This window comes from Xenopus laevis, chromosome 8L (assembly GCF_017654675.1).
Source record: "Xenopus laevis strain J_2021 chromosome 8L, Xenopus_laevis_v10.1, whole genome shotgun sequence".
Taxonomy (NCBI): Eukaryota; Metazoa; Chordata; class Amphibia; order Anura; family Pipidae; genus Xenopus; species Xenopus laevis.
In genome coordinates this window covers 106,133,137-106,153,183 of record NC_054385.1, presented here as the reverse complement: position 1 = coordinate 106,153,183, position 20,047 = coordinate 106,133,137, and the positions used below count along the sequence as shown (strand labels likewise).

The 20,047-nt window shown below is 40.1% G+C and overlaps 1 protein-coding gene across 3 annotated transcripts in view; it reads right to left on the bottom strand.

The window, feature by feature from the left end:
- Positions 1–19,801, bottom strand: part of akap6.L (A-kinase anchoring protein 6 L homeolog) — a 118,632-nt gene extending 98,831 nt beyond the window's left edge. The window contains exons 1-3 of one of the 3 annotated variants that reach the window (XM_041573345.1): positions 19,704–19,801; positions 17,269–17,398; positions 9,688–9,749 (exon numbers count right to left, since the gene is read on the bottom strand). The gene's annotated coding sequence lies outside the window, so the exon portion shown is untranslated. Of the gene's footprint in view, positions 1–9,687; positions 9,750–17,268; positions 18,205–19,703 lie in introns of those variants that run through there. The other 2 variants (XM_041573343.1, XM_018231198.2) reach the window with 2 other exon arrangements.
- Between the last annotated feature and the right edge of the window lie 246 nt (positions 19,802–20,047).

Below are 20,047 nucleotides of genomic sequence, written 5' to 3'. Positions count from 1 at the left end.
GTGCACGCATGCTGCTGTATAAATCCGAATATAAGTGTCCTATTCAGCTGCTGCTAACATGGCATGGATAAAGACTACAGAGGCATACCCTCTCACTTCAGAGCTAAAATACATTATATGTGTCTGTACCATGCTGACGCAGTGGTTTTCGAGTGCAGGCAAGCAAGCATAGGGGCTGATTCTTGGCCTGTGCTTTCCCAGGAAAATAATCAGCCCTGTCTGGCATTACCCTTAATGGCAAGAACAACACAAAGGCCACACTTATAGTGGACTATGAAGAAGAAACTGGTGTCAAATGGAATGGGAAGGAGTTGGCATTATACCCGCTTGGAAAAATGATGGAAGTATGAAGGCCAAAACCCTGAAATGCTTTTTATCCCAGTTCACTAACAGAACATGGTGAAACGATCAAGATGTCAAGGTCTCTGATTAATTGTTGAGTGACTCATCTGCATTCAAGAAGATATATTTCAGGTTCTTTAAGCTTTCCTTGAGGGCCGAGTCTTACTCCAACTGTCTGATTTACAATTAACTTGTGATCCGGCCTTCTCACCTTCTCTAGATACCAGATTGCCCATTCTGCATCAATAGAAACCCCCACAAAAAAACAGAGGATAATTAATTTCAGACCTCGTCTTTACAAGGAACCACACAATCTCTGCTTTCACAGACCATGTCCTCTCTGTGATAACCACGTTGTTTTCTTTTCATCAACGCTTCCTTTCATTGTCTCATTGTTGCTTCTAGCAGATCTGTTTGATCTGAACCCCCAGTCAACTAACCTTAATTACTTTGTTGAATCTTAATTTTTCACCCCCATTCTCTTTTAAAATGATACATCCTTTCTGCCACCACTTCATAGGCTGGATCATATGGGAAGCCACTGAAGACCTTCGTCCAAGAGTCACATACACAGCTCAGTTTGGACCTCAGTGGACAGAATTTTCTGAAAGATGAATTTAATACTTTACCAAGCCCCTGCCAGAGCCAGATATTTATTAAGGAGGTCATAGGTTTTCAGTTACAAAGATGGCCAATAGGCTGATGGCTCATCAAGAATGCCAGTGGTTCGACTATATATTACAGTTTAGTTGGATGTGGGTGAGTGGGAAAGCTAAGCTCATGGCCTCTACCAGCAGTGAAGATAGGGAGTTCAGAAAAAAACAGAAATGAAAAATTGGTGGGAGCATTTCCCATCATGCATTTTCCCCAATAGAGGACTTTATCACAGGTGTAGTATCTGTTTAAGGCAAACAGTATATGGTGTATAAGGCTTGTAACGGGTAGAGTGCTAGCCGAAAAGGCCGGTTCATTTCAATTAATAACTGTTTCACTTTTTAAGACCTGAGAGTGTGGACATTGTTGTTCGATTATTTTATATTTTATTCTATATTTTATGACTGCACCAAGGCGCTTTGATTGTAACTTGAGTGTCGGCTACAGATATCTATCTATCTATCTATATCTATCTATATCTATCTATCTATCTATCTATCTATCTATCTATCTATCTATCTATCTATCTATCTATCTATGTCTATCTATCTATATCTATCTATCTATCTATCTATCTATCGATCTATCTATCTATCTATCTATCTATCTATCTATCTATCTATCTATCTATATCTATCTATCTATCTATGTCTATCTATCTATATCTATCTATCTATCTATCTATCTATCTATCTATCTATCTATCTATCTATCTATCTATCTATCTATCTATCTATCTATCTATCTCTCTCTATCTCTCTCTATCTATCTATCTCTCTCTATCTCTCTCTATCTATCTATCTATCTATGTCTATCTATCATTTATCTATCTATCTATCTATCTATCTCTATCTATCTATCTATCTATCTATCTATCTATCTATCTATCTATCTATCTATCTATCTATCTATATATATATAGAAAAGGTCCGCACTCTCAGGACTTAAATAAAAATGTTTTATTGAATGACTAACGTTTCAGCCTCTCCGAGGCCTTTCTCAAAGTCAAAGTCTCACTTTGAGAAAGGCGTAGAGAGAGTGCGGACCTTTTCTGTGTGATAGATATTCTACATTTTGGACACTGCACCCATGCACATTTGAACTAAGTATCGAGAGTCCTGACTCCTCTATGGATGGTTTTATATATATATATATATATATATATATATATATATATATATATATATATATATATATATATATATATATATTCAGTGAAAAATTACCGCACTCACAGGACTTTGTATGAAAAAAAAAAAAAGCCACAAGGGCTGTGATTTTATTCCTCAACGTTTCGGCTATCAAACTCTAGCCGTCCTCAGCCGAAACGTTGAGGAATAAAATCACAGCCCTTGTGAGTGCGGTCTTTTTTCACTGAATATATGTAAATTTTTACCAGCACCAAGGCATTTAACTACTTTATTGTGGAGTGCACCAGGTCGGATTCTTATATATATATATATATATATATATATATATATATATATATATATATATATATATATATATATATATATATATATATATATATATACGTCTTGCTGTGAAACAGACCCTGTATGTTTATTTTTCAAATATGCCTACCACCCAAGCTCCCGCAGACCGACTAGCAGCAAGCCATTACAATGATTACTTATGCCCTCGCTGTGAATGTTTTCCTTGTTCTGCTGTTTGATTTCACTGGCAAAGGCCTCTCCACTGTTTCTTTTGTTTGCATTTCAATCCATATAGAATTGATTCCTCAACCAAACAAGACTGCAGATAAGTTTATAGCATTATAAATAAGTTATGAAAATAATGCAGTCCCAGTGACAGACATGAACTCAGGCCAAGAAGGAAGGAACCCTGTGAGAATACACTGGAGCTGCAGGTTTTAGAAGTCTGTGCTTACATTGCCTGTGATTAATTAAACCAGTAAAGTATGGGTGACTAAATGGGGAAAACAATTAAATGTATGGAAATTTGGCAGGTTGCAAACTAATTAAGGGGCTGCAATTTACTCCTGCTCTGCTGCAGGTACAGGAAAGCTAATATTACAGCACTATTACAGCATGGCAGTCATAACCCCTCTGTGTGTCCTTATGTTGGTCCTTATCTCGTTGATTACACACAGTGAGTTAAGCTGGCAATGCACTCGGTTTTGGCCACCCACATGCTGACCCAAATCAGATGATCATATGGAGGGTCATGAAGATCCATCTGAGGAGGACCACATCAAGGTGCCAATGTGATCTTTAAAGGGGAATAACTGCAGAGGAAGCAGACCCTGCAGTTCGGGGGGGGAGGGAGACCCAGGAGTGTAGAGGGCCCAGTGAGGGCCTAAGCATTGAGCACTTTAAATATATTTTGATAAAATATATATCAACCTACCAATGTTTGGGGCCCTAAATTGAATTTTAGTAATATCAGGTTATACCACTAGGCATACCTCCCAACAATTTGGAAATAAAAAGAGGGACAAAAAAGTTGGCTAAATTTTTTGTGACCACACCCCCTAATTATCATGTTCAAAATTTGGCAGGTTATGAAAGGTTGAACATATTTCTGTGTTTTTTTTTTTCACTTATTACAGTTTTGCTAATGAAGGTGAATTGCCCTTTAAGCTGTGAGTCTAACTTCTCCCAAGGGACCTGTTATCTTATATTGTTACAATTACTTATTTGCTTATCTCAAAATTGTTACAAAAGTATCTTATCTGCTGCTGTGGCTGTTCTGGGCTCTCTGCCAAAAGCCAATGAATTTAGAAACATTGTTTCTTTTTTCAGTGCAGAGACAAGTGGGACTCCAGTACAAATGAGGAACTGCGGGTTGAGATGTCAAAAGAGGGACTGTCCCTCTGAAAATGGGACAGTTGGGAGGTATGCCACTAGGTGTTCATCAGATTGTAAAATCAAACCTGCATGCTAGATATCTGGGGGATTTTCAGCCAGCAACTTTTATCAGCCCATGTATGGCCTCCAAAAGGGTCCAAAAAGAAAGATAAGCAAGGAAAAGTAAGATTAACAATAAACCATAACCCTCAGTGGCGTTACTAGATTTCACTGGGATTCAATTTAGGGCCCAAAAACATTGGTAAATTGACCTGTTCTATACTTAAATTGTTTGTTATTATTATTATTATTAATAATAATACTAATAATAATACACTCCTGGGCACCCCTGCAACTGCAGGGTCTGCTTCCTCTGTAGTTCCCCCCATCCCCTGCCTCAGAGTGATTCTATGTGTTAGTTGACCCCAACAACCAGATACATTTTTCACTTGCAGGTTGGAAATAGACAGAATTGGAAAGCTGATCATTCAAAAGCCATACAAAATGAATAAAGACCAACTGAAAGGTTGCTTAGAATAGGTCCATCTATAAGAAACTAAAACTTAACTAAAACTTAAAAGGACACCAGGAAAGAGAAGACAACACCCCTGCCCTATTCTAGACAGCAAAGAAGCGGAGAGACCCCCTTTAAAACAGAGAGAAAAAGAGAGAGAGATTGTAGAGGGAATTATGTCACACAGGGATTTTCTAGTGCCTGTAAATAGTTTCTTATTCTGTAGGAATGATTATATCCCATCCCTAATATTTCCCAAACACACAGACAGAATGTATATGATTAAGAGGGTGGGGGCTTCTCAGAGGTCAATGAGGGGGGCTATCTAATTGAAACCATGGTGTTGTATCCAGGGACTCTGCAAATTTAAGGTGGGAGCGGTGTAAGTGAGAGCAGAACAAGAGGTCGTGCTCCGGAAATAGTGGGCGGCAGGATTAGTGCACAGGAAAGATTTTGTACTTGTAGCAGCAACACATCATCTTGTTGTACATGGACTGGCCAATAACACATCCAGCACTGGGACAGACAATCATTCTTAGCAGGTTCTGTAAATAATTAATCTGCAATACCAAGAAACCCCTCATTGACAATAAAGGAGAAGTCCACACTCTGCTGCCCTTTCCCTAACCCTAAGCAATAATTTCTCATGAAAATCAGAGGATCTTGGTTATCATAAAATGTGTGTTATAATATATAAAGTATGTAAGGTCCTTGTAATACTGTCAAGCTGTTTCAAAAAAACAATGATTCCTGACCAGCATGGCTAAAGGCCAAGTTAAACAACACATAAATACGCCAATTATCCCTTTATATGGGCTTTTGGTTAAAGGTGTTATTCACCTTTGAATTAACTTTTAGTATGATGTAAAGAGTGATATTCTGAGACAATTTGCAATTGGTTTTCATTTTTTTTATTATTTGTGGTTTTTGAGTTATTTAGCTTTTTATTCAGCAGCTCTCCAGTTGGCAGTTTCAGCAATCTGGTAATAAAAAGTAGCAATTACAATAAATGTGTAGCCTTACAGAGCACTTGTTTTTAGATGGAGTTAGTGACCCTGTTAAAAAAAGCTGGAAAGATACAGAAAATATACAGCAAATAACTAGAAAACCATAAAAACAGGAAAAAATGAAGGTCAATTGAAAAGTTAATTAGAATGAAGCATTTTTTACCATACTGAAACCTAACAGTAACACCAAAAAATGTTTAAAGTAAAATTTAAAGTAATTAAAATATCATGTATTTTTAATGCAAAAAGGAGAAACGCACAGGATACACATCAGATAACAGATGCTCTGTTGAATATAATGGGATTCTTCAGAACTTATCTGTTATCTACTGTATATCCTGTGCTTAAATGGCTGACCCCGTGACTACACAGCAGCTTGTTTTTATAAGGGTGCTGGCACATGGGGAGATTTAGTCACCTGAGATAAATCTTTGCTGCTGCGGGCGACTAATGCCTTCCCACCTGCAAGATTGTGAATTGTGGGCGGGATGGCTTCGGTTTTCCGAAGTTGCCTCACAAGGAAACTTCTGCCAACATCAGAAACCCAAAGTGACACGTATTCCATCCCACCGGTGGGAAGTTATTTTGGACAGATTAGTCGCCTGCAGTAGTGAAGATTTATCGCAGATGACAATCTCCCTGTGCGCCACCACACTAAACTATAGTTGTATTTCTGAAGCAAATACACCAATTGTACCAGTGCAGGGCAACAGTACATTATATTGTCATTCCTTTAAAACACTTTTATTTTTTGGTGTTACTGTTCCTTTAACTCAAAATTGAATCACCCCTTTTAACAGGGGCGTAACTACAGAGGAAGCAGACCCTGCGGCTATAGTGGGGCCTCGGAATTCCCATGAGGTCCTAATTAATGATCAATTTCAACATATACTGGTAAAACAGAACAACCTCTGGATATGTTGGGGGGCCTAAAATTAATTTGCTGCGGGGCCCAATAATATCTAGTTGTGCTAGGGGAAAATAGCAACTGTCCTGCAGCACACATATATGTATAGGCAAACGGCTGTGATATAGTAAGGGTGGGCTCACACCCAGATGGATTCATATATTGTAACCGCCGCACACCTGTACTTCACTCTCCCTGTTTATGGTGGTGCTGGACCTCCGTAGACCGGGCAAGGTCCCTTAGAAACAGTGAAGACAAGTAATCGCATGCTTGAGAAAGGGGTCACGCTCCGAAACGTTGCATCCGCAATAAACTGAGCAAGGTTATACCTGCTAGTAGTACCCATGTTGTGCCGGTGTGTTCTGTGTCCAAGTAATCGGATCTGCACACACACAATTTTTAGCAGTCGGGGAATATCCCCTTTTATTGTGCCACCAACAGGATCAACACCATTTTCTTAAACAATTGTGGACATTGCAATGGAATTATCAGGGGGGAGGTGTGTAAGCATCCCAGCCAAGGGTATGACATCAAATTGAGAAACTTCACCACATGCGAGACAGAGGGAGTGATCTACCTACTGAAGTGCCCATGTGGACTCTGTTATGTGGGGCAGACATCCAGGGTGTTTAAGACAAGGCTAAATGAACATAAAAGTGTTATAAGACATTTCAAGCCAAAAGTAAACGAGGAAGGTACTGAGACTGGCCGAAAAAAAGAAAAAGAAAAAGAGAGGTTCAAAAAGAGACTTTATTGGCCAAACATTTTTTTGAAATAAAACACAATATTTCTCAACCAAGATGGCAGATTTTCGAGGTGGTAAATAAAGAGGCAGGTAAAGATAAAAAAAAGGTCTTTATTAAGACGTGAGGTTTTTTTGGATCTGGAAACTGAAAACGCTCTGGCCGAAAGGTCTTCATGAAAGTTTTAGCTTCACATGTTTCCTTTGAATCTATATATGTATGTTGACCATGCCTTCTTTTTTTCACAGATAAGAATTGCCGGGGGGAATGCATAGAGAATTAAGGCTTAGTCTTTGTATTAACAATACTTTTAGATTTACTGATATTAGTGTGGTTTTTGAAGAGTAGAATTATTGGGAATAGAATCCAGAAATTGGACTTAAGGTGGCCATACACTGAGAGATCCGCTCGTCAGAATTCAGAGGGTACCACACTTTCCCATTGTCTTAAATGTAAATCAGAAAATGTTTCTTTATTACATTAAATGTGGGAGTGTCCTTTTATTTCTGAATTATGGAGTAAGCTTGAGGATTTTCTAAGTAAAAAGTTGAATATTTATCTTAAGTTGTCTCCTGACCTTGCACTACTTGACTTTCAAGTAATGACGTCTACAAGTAGTTTTCCCAATGACAAAGGTGTGGAGTAATTATAAACATTTTATACATTTAGCCTTTGCTGCCACTCGGAAATCTATCTTTCTATATTGGATTCAAGATACTTCCCCAGATTTTAAGGTTATCTTATCATATCTTAGATCTTTATGTATAGATGAGGCCATTGGCTTTAGGTATGGTAGTGTAAGTTTACGGGAACATTTTCTTAAGTTATGGTCTCCATATTTTCAAATTTTGGAGTCTGATGATAAAGCCTATATAGATAAATTTCTGTATGATTCTGACGAAGATTCTTCTCTTTATACCCATTGCAGTTCTGGGATTAACTGATGATGTGATAATTTACTATATTATTTTAATAAATATTGGTTTGTCTGGTTGGTAGAGAGGAGGATTTTATTTTAACGTATCTTATTTTTATTTTTGATTTTTCTTGATGAATATTGTTAAGGATTAATCTTTTGTGTTTTGTTCTAAATGAATTGTTCTGTAATATTTCTTTTATTGCAAAATCTACAAATGTCTTGATGAGCAAAATATCCTGCTTTTACTCTTCTTGTTTATTAAAAATGGCAGTAAACATAATTGACAAGAAAGAAGAGATCCGCTCGTTTGGCGATGTCGTCAAACGAGCGGATCTCTCCCCGATATGACCACCTTGAGGTGGGCAATATCAGGCTGATCCGATCGTGGGCCCTAGGGCCCAACGATCGGATCCTATCGAATAGCAATGGGTGGTCGGATCGCGGGACCACATCAACGAATAGATGCAGCCGCGATCCAACAGGATTTTTTGTCCCATCCGATCGAGATCTGGCCGACTTTCGGCCAGATCTCAATCGGTGAAGCCTGTCGGGGGGCCCCATACACGGGCCAATAAGCTGCCGACACAGTCTGTCAGCAGCTTTTATCGGCCCGTGTATGGCCACCTTTACACGGACTGTTTAAGAAAATGGACATTACCACAAATTGGACTAAGTGCTTGAAAAGCGGTAAATGGTTAATTTTTCACTGAAATGTGGGACCATGAGTAGGAAGGAGGGGCTATGGATATAAAGGTGTTTTCTGCACATGTATTGTCATCCTTATGAAGGGTGGGTTAAACCCCCCCCCCCCGAAACGTTGATCCTGTTGGTGGCACAATAAAAGGGGATATTCCCCGATTGCTAAAAATTGTGTGTGTGCAGATCCGAATACTTGTCTTCACTCACACCCAGATGCACATTAAACACACTGAACAGGTCAGTGCAGTTTTCTTTTCCCATCAAGTGTGGTGCAAATACAACAGTGTCTGATTGGCCAAATCTAAACCCACCTAATTCAGCATAAAATCAGCCTCCAAACCGCAAGTCAAGATGGTTTACAGCAGACGGTAAAAAAAAAAAGACAAACAAAAAATCTATTTATTGACTTGCTTGCTTAAAACTTATTGTGTAACTGGGGAGGGCTATTAAGTAAAGCAGAGGTCCTCAACCTTTTTTACCCAAGAGCCACATTCAAATATTAAAAAAAGTTGGAGCTCAACATAAGCATGGAAAAAGTTCTTGTGGGTGCCAAATATTGGCTTGCATTTGTTTTTATAGCCCCTATGTGGACTGGTAGCCTACAGGAGGCTCTGTTTGGTAGTACACATGGTTTCAAAATTTAAAAATAAACCACCTACTTTGAGGCCACTGGGAGCAACATCTAATGTGTTGGTGAGTAGCATGCTGCTAGCCAGCCACTGGTTGGGGATCACTAAAGTAAAATATAAATAATGAGAATGGGCTGCACTATACAATAGTAAGTAAAAAGCTATTTGAAAAACACTGAACCAGAAGCAAATGCCTCACGTGCCATTGGCCATATGTATCTGCATCACTCATCACCCACCAGAGAATCTCACCCTGGGGGCCCATCAAACATATAAATGGACCTGCCACTCTGACCACTGTCCCCACCCCTTACAGATTCACTGCCCCCATACACCACTATGTTAATGGATGAGCAGGACTGTCTTAATGAAATATGGGACCTAAGGTGCAAATGAAGCCTGGGACCCCAAACAAATGCACTGTGCTTAGCCCCACACTTTAGCTACAATTACCCATACATACCAGTAAGATCACAGCAGAAATGGATTATGAGCACATTAACTCCAGACATGCCAGTAGGATCACTACAAAAAAAGTACAATAAACACATTAACCCCAAACATGGTTGTAAGATCACTGCAAAAAATTAACGATAAAGACATTTACTCCAGACACACCAGTAAGATCACTGTAGAAAATGGACTATGACCACATTAAAGGAGACATTTTGTGTAAAAAATAAGAATGTATCAGTGCATTATAATCATTTATATATAGAAGAATTGTGCTTAAAAAGCAGTGTTTGAGGCTGATTTATTGAATATTTCTGCAAAAACACTAATAATCCCTCCCTTCTCTTCCTGCTCCCTGTCTGTGCCAGCGGCTCTCAGCTCACTGCACTGTAGGAGAGGAACCAATCAGCAGCTAGCAGGACCTGATAGGGAACTGAAGCTTGTCTATGCTTGTGTGACTGCAGGGCTGTGATTGGCTGTCCCCCTCCTACTGTACTTCTGGCATGGACCATTAGGACACGCCCACCCCTCATTTGAAACACAGACAGGGACCAGTGAACATCTATAGGAAGCTCCAATAAAGGGGCTATTTTTAAAGATAATATTAATTTTAGCACCATGCAAAAGCAACACCATCTATTACTTATAATAATTAGGGTTTTTTAATTTATCCTATATGTCCAGGCATACTTGTAAGATCCCTGCAAAAAATTAACGATAAAGACCTTTACTCCAGACACACCAGTAAGATCACTGTAGAAAATGAACTATGACCACATTAAGCCCAGGCAAACCAGTAAGATCACTGCAGAAAATAGACTATTAGCTCATTAACCGGACATACAAGCAAGATCACTGCAAAAAAAGCATAATGAGCATAAAAACCCCATATGTGCCAGTAAGGTTCTTGCAGAAATAGAATATTAGCACATTAACCCCAAACACACCAGTAAGATAAGTGCAGAAACGAATTATGAGCACATTAACTCCAAAAAGTCCAGTAAGATCCTTGGAGAAATTTGTAGAATTTTGAAAGCCCTACCTGGTAGAATGCCATAAGCTTTTTTCTTTGTTAGTGTTGCCATACTGCTTGCCTGGTTCTGCCTCCTGCATAGCTGAGACTCCCACAATAGAGTTAAAGATGGCTGTGCGTTTCACAAGGCCAGCTTTAAATTTTGAGAGTATTTATTGGTGCAGTGGGTGGGGGCAGACCCTCAATGGTGCAAACAGAAAAAATACAAGAATAGCATAACAGTTTGAGATGAATTCAATCCAGTGTCTGGAATTCGGACTAATACCAGCATCCAAAGTGTTAAGCCATACACAATCTTTTGTGGAGGATTTGGTATTCATTAAAATCAAAATATTATGGAATTACTGCATTTCTAATGATGAACCCTGTTTACCAAGACTTGTATGTCTGTAGGTGTGAAATCAAGAATTTAGCTTGAATTTGTGGTACAATAGGCCTCCGGTATGAACACTCTCCCAACTCTCCCCCCACATCCCAGTGCCCTCATTTCATGCAGCAGTATGGTATTTAGAACAGAATAGAAAAGCTTGAGCAAAAGCTAAATATAATGCATCTCCTGCCTTTCCCTGATCCCGTTTCATACTATTTCAGTCAGCTAATCAGAAACCATGCTGACTCTCTATAATCAGTTTATTGACTACAATATTAAAAAATTAATTACTACCCAATTAAAAATAAAGGTCGGTGAATGTGTCTATCACCAGTGGTGATTCTATGTCAGGAAACAGAAATTTGTCTTTTAAAGTTACCAGGAGTGGCTTTTTGTAGCAAATACCGTTATGAGATCCAGTATCTGGAAATTTGTTATCCAGAATGCTCCGAATTACAGAACAATCATCTCCCATAGACTTGCTTTTAAAAACATTGTTGAAATTTTTAAAAATGATTTCCTTTCTCTCTGTAACAATTAAACAGTACCTTGTACTTGGTGGTAACTAAGCTGCATGAATCCATATTGGCGGAAAGCAATCCTATTGGGTTTATTTATTGTTTCAATTATTTTTAAGTAGACTTAAAGGAGAACTAAATCCTATAAGTGAAAATGGATACAATGCCATATTTTATATACTGAACGTATTGCACCAGCCTAAAGTTTCAGTTTGTCAATAGCAGCAATGATCCAGGACTTCAAACTTGTCACAGGGGGTCACCATCTTGGAAAGTGTCTGTGACACTCACATGCTCAGTGGGCTCTGAGCAGCTGTTGAGAAGCTAAGCTTAGGGGTCGTCTCAAATTATTAAGCAGAAAATGAGGTTGGTCTGTAATATAAACTGATGCTACAGGGCTGATTATTAAATTCTGATGCTAATTGCACTGGTTTCTGTGCTGCCATGTAATAATTATCTGTATTAATTACTAATAAGCCTTATATTGTGACATTTCTATTCTATGTGTACTGTATATTGTGAGTGGGTCCCTAAGCTCAGTAAGTGACAGCAGCACAGAGTATGTGCAGTGAATCAGCAGAAAAGAAGATGAGGGGCTACTGGGGCGTCTTTGGAGACACAGATCTCTACTGCTAAAGGTCTGTGGTTGCCTTGGGCTGCTACAGAAGCCCAAACATAAAGTGCAGCATTTCTAGCTACTTTTTTAGTTAAGCTTTAGTTCTTCTTTAAGGCATAGAGATCCAAATTACAGAAAGACCCCTTATTCGGAAAACTCCAGGTCCTGAGCATTCTGGATGACAGGCCCTGTATATACAAAAATGCAGCACCTATAGTGTATGGGGAAGGAGGTCCAAGCTGGTACAGAAGACCAAATCTAATTCAGTTTAGATAAGGGTGATACCCACAGGAAGAGACTATTTACATTTGTACACATAATGGAACAACAACCTGCAGGACGGTCACACGCAAAATTGAAAATTGGGGAAACCCCTGGGCCTGAGTACTATGTTGTGGCTGCCTAACACATTTTGAAAGCGATAGAGCAGTAGGGGTGCAAGGATACCAATTTATACAAAAGCAGTAGTTTTTTCAGACACTTTACTAACATTTCATAAAGCTGTTTAGTGACAAGAGGGCATATTTTACTAATGGCCATTATTAGATTTGCCCTTCATTATTAGATTTGCCCTTCATTATTATATGTACATTATATAGTGCTCCATTGTATGACATATACACACCCGAGATTATTGTGATATAGTTCATACCACACTATGGCTCCTTTTATCCTATTCTGACCAAGAGTAAACACTATGGACTCCTATAAATAAACAATATGAAGAGGTTCCTGGCCTGGAGCAGCACACACAGTCTGGCAGCAATTATTGTGCCCGAGGTCACCAACCTGTATCCTATAAGGAGGGGAGTCCAAAACTGTGCAGCTGGAAGGTCAGGATTAACTTCCTCCATCACAAGAATACAAAGAAATCCATTTATCCCAGGTTGCCCAGTATGCCACATTAGCTATTACAAGAATGGGACTACTCACAGTCCTGGCATGGAAGTGGACTAGAGCTCAGAAGCTCTACAGGGAGTCAGAGTCATAATGAGAGCCCATGGGGCCACGGTACCAAATAAATCTTCAGAGGGGCCTGGCACAGTAGCTGTACCCCTCCTACAGCCCGTCTCCCCTACCACGTGCCTGCACATTCGCGCAAAAATCGGTTGGGGTGTGTTTTTTAATGCTATAATGGTCTGGGATCCCCTGCGACCGCGGGGTCTGCTTCCTCTATAGTTACGCCACAGCAGGGAGTGTTCTAGTGGGCATCCTAGACCCCACCAGATGTGGAGTCATTTATTAAGTGCCCTTTGAAAAATGTACATATGATTCTATGCTCCAAAATGGAGTGCAGAGACTTGTGTTTCCCCTGCATTTGGCAACGCTATATTTATGGGGGAGTGGGCAGGGAGAGGCGTATGTGTGCCCACTCCCTCCCCATCCAGTGCCAGACTAGTGTGTATGGGGCCCACCGGAGCTGCAGACTGAAGGTTCCTCTAGAGACCTCAAGGATCCCCCTCAGGATGGCTGCAAACAATCCCGTTGACTTAAACAGCAATTTGACAGGTTTTAGGTGGCGAATAGTCGAATTTGAGTTCTTAAAGGAGAAGGAAAGTCTTTGTGCACTTGGGGGTGCCAAATGTTAGGCACCAGGAGTGTAACGACAGAGGAAGCAGACCCTGCGGCTGCAGGGGGCCCAGGAGGTATAGGGGGCCCCACAAGCCCAAAGAATGAGCAATTTCAACATTTATTGGTAAAACAGGACAATCTCTGGATATGTTGGGGGCCCTAAAATGAATTTGCTGTGGGGTCCAGTAACATCTAGTTACTCCACTGTTAGGCACCCCCAAGTGATTGTATTGACTTACCTGAAACCCCAGGCCAGTGTTCCTATCAGCAGAAAACTGCAACGGCCCGGGGGTTATATCAGTGAGCACCACGGATCGATTCTCTTCCGGCTTCTGGGAAATTTGAAGAGACAAGAAGCCGGAAGAGTATCGCACTGTGGTGCTCACTGGTATAACCCCAGGCCCGTGCACTTTGGCACCCCCAAGCAGTGTCGGACTGGGACACCAGGGGCCCACCCAAAAACCTTTGACCAGGGGCCCACCAATTAATCTTAGACCAGGAGCCCACTGTATTTTCTTCCTCTCCTCACTCAACCTGTATTCTCCTAGTCTCTTTTATTTACATACTATACTCTATTTTTCCATCTATTTAGCCTGTTTTTTCTCATAGAAATAGGAAATGCCCATGAAATAGGCCACATGTTTAACAGCCTGAGGGCCCACTGAAACCTGGGCCCACCAGGACTTTTCCTGGTATCTTGGTGGGCCAGTCCGACACTGCCCCCAAGTGCATGAAGACTTTCCTTCTCCTTTAAAGGGCCAGAGAATGATAAATCTCAAAACTGAATTCAAATTTTTTAAAGAAACTCAAACAAAATTTGAATACCTTCCTAGTTGAATTTGACCATAAAAAAAAACTAGAAAATTAAAATTTTCAATTTTTAATTCGACTCTTGATAAATCTGCCCCTTAGTGTTCTTGCACTTGGGTCTGGGGCACAAAATAAATTAACTATTACATATAGACAGTGCTAAATAAATATAGAGCTGTAGAAATAAGAAGGGGCTGATGGGAATAGACCCTTGACTGTGGCCCACCAGGAATCCTCTGGTCTGGTTAGGTCTGTCCGGTTGTTTTTTCCCCCAGGATATAAATCAAATACTATTTAAGCTGCGGGCACCAAATGACATAGTAAATAGATACAAAAACATTAGCTGCAACAGTTGCTCAGCACATGTAGCACAGAAAAGAATATAAGGAAATCGTAAGGTAACATTCTGGCTAAAACATTGCACAACAAAGGAGCTACACATTGTGCAGAGGGATTCTTGGCACATCTGGAATAGAGTGAAAGGGATCCCCAGGGTGGGATCTTATTCTCGCCTGCCCCTCCATATCAGGAAGCTTTTTTTTCTACACCCCAGCTCCACAGAGGGAGAGAGATGAAGCCTGGAAAATCAATACTGTGAGCAAGCCAAACTGATCTTGCCCTTTAAATCTGAGCTCTAAGGGGAACGCCCTACGGCCAGCAGAACTACGGAGGCCACAATGCAATGAAAGGCATTCTCTGCCTGCTACTATTATAGCACAACACCACACATGACACAACACAATCCTCTGCAAATCACTTACATTTCATTCGAGCTGAACACACACAAATGGCTAGGCATGAAATTGAAACTTTTAAAATACTGGATTTTTTTTCCAGCACCTTCACAATCGCAAAGGAAACAGATGATGACTTTAAAAAAAAATGTGTTGCCTATCTGGATTCTATTACCTGGGGTAATAACATTTGTCATTGTCACTTGCAGATTTTTACCCTTGAAATGTTATGGATTTTTTTTTTAAATAGGTGATACAATCCAGAGCCTTAAATACAGATCTTGGGCTACAATGCTACTGGTCAACAAATGCTATTATCAAAAGTAACTGCTAGAATCGCATGTTATAGCACAATACACTTACATGAGAGCAGTCTGAGATAGAAGATACACACCTCTTTCTGTTCAGTGAACATACCATTGTACTAAACATAGGCACAGTACTTGGAATGTTATACATGAAGATAGTTGTTAGCTCAGGGATGTACAATATAACTCCCTGATAACAGAAAGGGTTGCTGGGAGTTGTTGTTTAGCTGGGAGGCCACAGGCTGGATATATTTATAGCAGGTAAATCAATTTAGTAAGGCCTTGCAGCTTATTTACTCAGAATGGTACAATAATATTGTGACTACTGATATACCCTCAATGGATATGCAGACTGCGTGAATGTGTGTTATTTGTGTGTCTGCCTTGTGACTGGTGTTTTGTTCCCTATGAGTGTGTGCCATTAATCATGAGCTCCCCTGGGGAAATAATTATAATGGCATATCTAGAGTGCAAGTTTTCTGAGACAGAGCCTTTCCTTAATTGTTTTCTTACAACTTCTTTTTGTTGGTTTTTGTATTAAAGCAGTGTCGTCAGACTTTCTGGGTTCAGGTCGACCATATGGTTGGAGTCCCTTCACAAGGTTAAAGGCTTACAAAAATATTGATACCCAAGACAGGTAAATAACAATTCACTATCAACCTTTAATAGGCCTTTACTTTGGATACACCCACCGTTCTGCTGCTTTGGGGCCCCCAGACAGGCACCAACTGAATTAAGGTAACCTTTAGACTCCAGTAGAGTAGCCTTAGCCTAAATGAATCTCTCCATGCAGATGTACAGCAGATATCTATATACATACTCACAGTGTCTGCAGTCTTGTGTTTATGTGTATTTGACAATTAAATATGATTAGTAGTATTGTAGCAGGCATACTTTTGGATCCATAAGGGAATCAACATTCCCAGTGCCTGTAGCACAGATCAATAAACATTGTTTACATTTAGACATGGTTGTGAGATCTTTAGTAGGCCCTGACATATTCCGTAACAGTGGCACTCAGTTTAGGCCCAGCCATAAATGCCAAGTAATAGAAGGGCACAGGATCACATATGTATAGAGATAAGTGCCATTCCTGTGCCTGTGTGTGTACATAAATATAAATATATCATTCCAAGCATATGTTACTGGCCCTCAGGCACTTAATTTTACAAAAGGAATGCTCCAGCTGGAATATATATATATATATATATATATATATATATATATATATATCCACATGCATACACAGAGAGAAGTAAAGTAAGGAAGAGGCAAGGGAACAGATATGTGTTTGGGTTTAGTCTATGTGCCTCACTGTGTGTGTGTGTGTGTGTGTGTGTGTGTATATATATATATATATATATATATATATATATATATATAATAGATACAATGTATTCAGAGAGGATATTGTGCTATATACATGCCTGTCTGTTTCTCTTGACAGAGGCCTTTGTCTCCTAGCCTGCATATCATGGGCCTGTGTATCTGTTGTACTCATTCTGCTCCCATTCTCCCTAGGCTGCCGGGTGGGTACCACTCCTCAGTGGGCTCAGGCAAATAGTCAGAGCAACCTCCATTCAGCACAGCATCCTCTCCAGGATGGGCCCATGGTCTTGGAAGAACTCACCTCCTCTCGGGCTGCGCACGCTGCGTCTGAGGCTTTGGGCGGAGAGCGGCTGTTCCTGTGACCCGCTGTATGATGCTGTGAGATCGACTCAGATGATGCTGCTCATTAGGGTTGCAGTTGCCGTGGTAACCTGGGATGTGATAGAGAGAAAGGGGTGGGAGGATGGTTAATCCTTGGGATGATGGGATGTAACCTGAGACCAGCATTTAACCTTTTCACTGCCAGTCATGAAATCAATGGTGTGAGAATACTTTTTTTTTTCTTTTAAAAAGGGTAGTGCAATGTAAAGTGGTACAGAGCACAAACTATGCACATCAGGATTCTTGGATCTAATCCCATAATAAAGGGATGCTGCTGCTGCTGCTGCTTCCTTCACCAATCACAATACAATGACATGACAGCTGGCAGCAGAAGTGATTCTGGTGGCAAAAGCGTTCAGATAAAAGGAATGAGCCAAAACTGGAAAAAATAGGCGCTGCATTATTCAGAAAGAGGGCGTATGACTAGGAAGGAAGGATGCTAGAAGGCTCCATTATTAGATCTGAGCTAATTCTGTGATAAGGAGCTCATTACCGAAGGCTTTGTCATCATTTACAAAAGGCAGGAATGCCTTTACCTCTTCCTGCTCAAGGCACATAACAGTCACGGGAGAGGCAGTCTCAGCCCTTGTGAATGCAGTCTGTCTGTGATCCTGCTTATACCGTCAATATGCAATAAAATGCAAAAACCCTATAAATGTCAGCTTGTGTTTTCTAGACTGTGCCAAATGGAGAAACCATAAATTCTATGCAGAGATAGATGGGCCGTTTGGGCATCGTTTCTTGCATTTTAAATGGAATGCTGTGAACCTGCAAAACACTTTACAAAGAGTAAATAATAATAGTGGCACAGTGCAAAGGGCCTCTGTCCAGGGTGCTGAGGAGACCTTTCTCATTGCTGGATCACGGAAATCAAGTGAGAAATCTCCCAACTATTCAGATCTCAGAAAAATTTAAAAAGAGGACAATTTACACTTACAGTGCTGTGGAGAAAATAAAACCTGGGAATCTTGGTTCTTATATTTCCCATTCCCAGTTTGTTTATATTTACACACTTGTTTATGGGTAAACAAAATCGACGGAGGTGCCATAATATATGATAGATAATGGGATATAGAACTCCCACATGAGTGCATATATCTCCATACATTCTGTATTTTCCCTTACAAGTGGTGATGATATAATTAGGGTACAATAGGTCTCTTCAACCATCCTCCTTATATTATGATGGGGGTATTCATTCTAACAGTGGGGTCTATAACTGTACCTGATAACAATTTAGTCAGGGTGTTGGACATTGGGAGCATGAGTTTCTTAACGGAGAACTAAAGCCTAAATAAAGAAGTAGCTAGAAATGTTGTACATTATGTTTTGTGCTTCTGTACCAGCCCAAGGCAACCACAGCCCTTTAGCAGTAAAGATCTGTGTCTCCAAAGATGCCCCAGTAGCTCCCCATCTTCTTTTTTGCTGATTCACTGCACATTCTCTGTGCTGCTGTCACTTACTGATCTTAGGGACCCACTCACAATATACAGTACATATTGAATATAATTGTCACAAAATAAGGCTGATTAGTAATTAATACAGATAATTACTACATGGCAGCACAGAAACCAGTGCAATTAGCATCAGAATTTAATAATCAGCCCTGTAGCATCACCTTATATTACAGACAAACCTCATTTTCTGCTTGATAATTTGTGACGACCCCTAAGCTTAGCTTCTCAACAGCTGCTCAGAGCCCACTGAGCATGTGAGTGTCACAGACACTTTCCAAGATGGTGACCCCCTGTGACATGTTTGAAGTCCTGGATCATTGCTGCTGTTGACAAGCTGAAACTTTAGGCTGGTGCAATTAGTGCAGTATATAAAATATGGCATTTTAAACCATATTAATTTTTAGGGTTTAGTTCTCCTTTAATGAGTTTATTGGTGATTAAATACGTTACATACTTATACAAATCAAACACCAGCAAATCTTTCCTTGTGAAACAAAGGATGAGGTAGATGTAGCCTTTTAAATCACGTTCCTCCATATATGCCCTGCCTGCAAAAAAAACGAAAAAAAAAAACAAGAAGGGTGGGAAGTGATGGCTTCTATGTATATCCTGATATAGATGTCTGTTATCACACGCAGGCACTTCTATAAACTTCAGCCACACATAACATCTATAACACTCACCAACCTCACTGGAAAAGTCCTGGAACTTGTAAACAAAATAAATGTTACACGAAAACAAAAGTCATTACAGTAAGTTCCATATTAACCCTTTGTATATGTAAATGGCATGTCTTTCCTGTCTTTACTTATGGAAAGAATACACAATATTTATTTACATTCAAAAATCAGACTTACCCCCTAAAGCAATATGAAAGGTGTGAGGGAATGGTTGTTACCTGATGTGCATGGGAATCAGTCCTGGTACGATGCCTGGCGGCAAGAGGGAGGGTGCCAACATCCTGACAGTTTAGGAAAAGCTAGGGAAAAGGGAACCATGAAAGAAAACCGGAGGTCACAAGTTGAAGGCCACTGTGTATGAGAGAGAGAGAGATATTTGAAGGGTTGTATAATAAAAGACACTAAAGGTGGCCATAGACGTGGAGATCCGCCCGTTTGGCAATGTCGCCAAACGAGCAGATCTCGCCACGATATGCCCACATTGAAGTGGGCGATCTAATCATAATGCATCCGAAACGGGTGGTCGGATCACATAAACGCACAGATGCGGCCGCGATCAAAC